The following is a 4313-nucleotide window of genomic DNA, read 5'->3' on the forward strand; positions in this document are numbered from 1 at the left end:
CGGGAGGATTGTCAACTACCTCTGCTGCTTCCATGCCTTTCGGCGTCACTTTTGTTTTGAGCACAATCCAAGTGCCGCTTCACTACTGATCATTTGGATACAAACCTGCAAAACATCCAGAGGGGTCAGACTAAATCACCCAGAAAACTGTCTCTGGCAGCCAGTGAGAGCAGATGCTTCAGGAAATGTACAAGAAAAAGGGCAAATTCAGATTCATCCTTCTTCTGCCATAGGCTTTCAGCCTCTGACAAGCTGAACTCAAGTATGTCTTTGTATTGTTGCATTTAACATCCCTCAAGAATCTTCTCTGATCTCAATTGGTCCAAGCACTTTTTGATTACATTTTGATTTTGGCCTTCATGGCATCCTCTAGCAGCCAGCTTCATGGTTTAATTGTGTGTGTTTTTTAAAAATTTGCTGCCTGGTCACCCCAAAACAAACCCACCCTGAGTTTTGGATACAGAATAAAATACTGGGAAATAGTAAATACCCTTTCTTTGTTCATCTCCTCTCTGACAAAAATAGTTTCATTTCTGTTTATCATGTTTAATCAATCTTACCCTCTCAAATTTATGCAATAAACTGTCAAACCTGTTTATAGCTTTGCCATCTAAATATCCTGTGGCAATGAGTTCCCAGTGTAAGGCTCTGCTGGTGATTTCTTTCAATTTGTTTTAAATCCACTCCTTAATTCACTGGGTATCCCATTTGCACTGTCAAAAATAGTAAATAATCCTTCTGTTTATACCTTCTCCAGACATTTGTGCCTTCATAGCAGCACACTGCTGTAGTCCAGCTTGGCCCCAGACATCTCTCTCCAGACTGAAGTGTCCTGGTCTCTTTAATAATAGATTGCTGCTAAACTTAACCAGTGCTGCTGGAAGAAGTGGTGAGTGTAAAGGCAGCTTCTGTGGCTGTTCTCAGGGTTTCTTTTTCCTGCCTAGCTGACCTTAGACATAATGTCTTTCTGGAGAGTATTTAGGTCATGGGAATGTAAGATAGAGGAAAAAACGGGAAAGCCTATGTAAAGAAAAGTATATTCTAAAACATTTTGGGAAGAGGAGGAAGTGAACTTTATTTGCAACTTTAAGAAACAAGATGTTAAAAATGTATTCTTACATTACATTCAAAAGTAGCGCACACAAGATTTGTCAGGCACTCATCTGAAATAATCACCAATCTTTTTTTATTAATGAACTTGGATCAGAAACTTGAATCAGCTATACTAAAGGGAGCTGCTGATTGCTCTTCTGCTTGCATATCTTTAAAGCAAGTGAAAAGAAAAAGTGGAAAGTATCGATATCCTGACTTGCAAACAAAAAGGAAGATCAAGATGGAGAAGTTTGCACAGAAACATACAGAGAGCAGAGTGTAGATGCAGAAGCTATTCATGTTTCCAGGTAGACAGAGAGATTACACATCAAATATTACACAGTGACTCAAAATATTTTTATATTTATCTGAACTAATTTGGAAGAAAAATCCATAGGACTATGAGTTTTGATATAAAATTACTTCCATGGAAGTGCCTATGGAAAACTACTTCTGAAAGGATAAGCAGCACCAAGAGCATTTTGCAAGCAATTCCAAAATTATTTCACTCTTTATTGCTAGAAAGAGTATTTCACTGCAGTTTCTTTTCAATTTTTGCCAAAATTTCCAGATCTTGAGATAAAATGTAGCAAAATCTTATTCTGACAATTTTTAGGAGTCATCTAGGCTAAAATATCCTAATTTATGCTAACACACTAGGGAAACTGATGATGTTTATGGCTGTCTCTGAATCAGTTGCAAAAACATTAAGGTTGTACATAGGAGTTTGAATGAGCAAGAACATTTCTGCTTTGTTGGAGCCCTACAACTCAGTTACAACTGATCTATGATTGACGCAAGATTGCCTTGAATTCCTTGGTTTGTAGTTGCCAGTTTCACAGTTTTGATGAATATCCATGGATTCATGTTTTCTTCATGAGCTGCTCAGAGTCATATTCTCTTGAGTATTTGATCATTCAATATTTAGGGCCTGAATTCCTGTGCAAGACCGGGTATGGCTTCCCAGCTGTGTGATGCAATTTTTAGCCAAAGAAATAGAGGCTTGAAGAAATCACCTAAGCTCCCTCAACAAAGAGAGAGAGACCTCCAGCAGCCACTTTATCCCAATTTAAACCACATACCTGTGGGAGGTGGCTTAAAGTGCTGTGAGGCTTTGCTCCTCTCAGCTCACTGCAGCTGGACGCTATTTAGCTCAGGCAAAACTACCCCATCATTTCACACATGGGATGTAAAGGAGATTTCTCACTTAGATAGTCCCCAAGGGTATGGGGTTAGGCAGAATTATTTAAAACAGTCCAAAGCGCTGAATGCTTCCCATGTACTTAGGCTTGGTAACTTAGAATGGCTTACAGTCATGATTCTCCTACTTCAGTTCAAGGACAGAGAGGCATAGCTGATGGTCTCAAAACAAAGCATATTCATGGAAGAGGTCTGAGCAGATGGTTTTTGTCTGGCATTTGTATGGTCCACGTTGTTTACTACAACTGGCCTGGCACAGAAAAACTTAGCCCGTGAGCCTGGTGGTTGGGTGGGTTGGCCTAAATGAAAATACACCAATCCTCAATCTGAGCAGCAGAGTTTGTCCTCAGATCTGTCAGCACTCATGTGACAGCACTGGTGGGAATAGAAGCACAGATCAGACCTTTAAACCCTAAGACCCTTAAGAGCTTAAAGTTATTTATGCTGTGCATACATACTTAGTTCAAACTGGGAGGCACTCACTTCATCTTTCTCTGGCCCCTACATTCTCTTTCCCCCTTGAGAAATGGTGAATATTGCCTATAAGAGGCAAAAATTTGGGGGTTTTGAGACTTGCATGTATATGATAGCCAATTTTCCGGAGGGGAAAAAAAAAAAGGGTGTTTGAACAGCTCCAATTGGAAGGCTGAAGAGAAAGCTAAAAGAGATGAAAAGAAGGCCTTACTGAACATTAATGCTGTGCAAGAGGAGAGTTTTGGCACACTCATATTGGTGGGCAGTGACCGCCCCTGTTTGCCAATGCTAATATGTCATGAGGAGAGAAATGTGTCCCTTTACAAATCCTAGTGCGTCAGTGATGCATTTGAAACATACTCATCACCAGAGGACAAGTATGAGAAGCATTTTGTTTTGCAGCCACAAATGAGATAAAACATAGCAAAAGGTTGCCAACAAAGCAAGCTCTGTGGTGAACTGCTGCTTCTCCATGGAAGATCTGGGGAAAATATGGTAACTCTTAAAATAGGAACTAAAGGGGAAAAACCTCTACCAGAAGGAATTACCATTAATTTGGAAATTACTGGTAGCACTCTGGAGGGGAAGACATGGAGGTGGATGAGGAAGGGTTTATTGAGGCCATTGAATGAGCAGAGGGGACAGCGTAATGCGGAGAAGACAGGCTGGAGATCCACGATTTTGCCTCTCCTGTAGGTTACAGGATGTCCTTGGGGAGGCCAGAGGCACCTTCCCACACACCAGGAAATATGCTGCTGCACTTTGGGAATGGGATGGGGTAAGTGCATGCCATGGCAGCCCTCCTCTTCCTTCTCCTCTAGAGTGTACTACAATTGCTCTTGCACACAGGGCTCAAGGACTATGGATCCACTTTTAGGGTGCTTTTCTTCACAAATTAGGCTCACATAGCCTGCCTGAGTGCCCATCTGTGAGTCTTCCCTGGTAACTCTCTAAGCCCTTTGTTTTCAGGCACATTGACAGAGAGGTGAGTTTTCAGAAATATCTCATCCCTACAGGTTTTGTGAAAATACAGGACTAAGTAGAGACGGAAGCTTCGCTTATCCTCTGCAGGACTGACTACAAGAGCTCGGCTGCTATTCTGTGGCATCAGAAACCCACATGGCTGAGTCCCTTCCTGGGCTTCATTGCTTCTGCTCCACAGGAACTCACTCACGTATTAAGTGAATTTTCTCATCCTTCCCTTTATAAAGCTAGTGCTTCACTGTAACAGTGATAATGGCATATTTCGCCCGAAATGCGATGCTTATGAGAGCCTAGTTTGAAATAAAGATTACAAAAATATAACGTCTAGCAGTTGTAATATCATCCATGCAGTGGAAGAGAAAGAGACAAACAGATATATGGGCAGGCAGACAGATAGGTTTCTTAATTGAACTCTCTGCTTGGCTGTATTTGCTTTAGGCAAGAACCACAGGTGACTAACAATAAAGGACCATAAGGAAGAAGACATTGTTTTTTTAACAAATTTAACTTATCACAGACAGGCTTTTACCTTTGCATCAACCTATACTTAAAATCCCTAAATA

The 4313-nt window shown here is 41.0% G+C and overlaps 1 long non-coding RNA gene across 1 annotated transcript; it reads left to right on the forward strand.

Moving 5' to 3' along the window:
* Positions 1 to 3181: 3181 nt before the first annotated feature.
* LOC144248919 (uncharacterized) lies at positions 3182 to 3822 on the forward strand. Its single transcript, XR_013342100.1, has 3 exons — positions 3182 to 3261; positions 3463 to 3544; positions 3783 to 3822. It is a non-coding gene; the product is annotated as an uncharacterized LOC144248919 (long non-coding RNA).
* Positions 3823 to 4313: the final 491 nt, after the last annotated feature.

Source organism: Lonchura striata, chromosome 1 (assembly GCF_046129695.1).
Source record: "Lonchura striata isolate bLonStr1 chromosome 1, bLonStr1.mat, whole genome shotgun sequence".
Taxonomy (NCBI): Eukaryota; Metazoa; Chordata; class Aves; order Passeriformes; family Estrildidae; genus Lonchura; species Lonchura striata.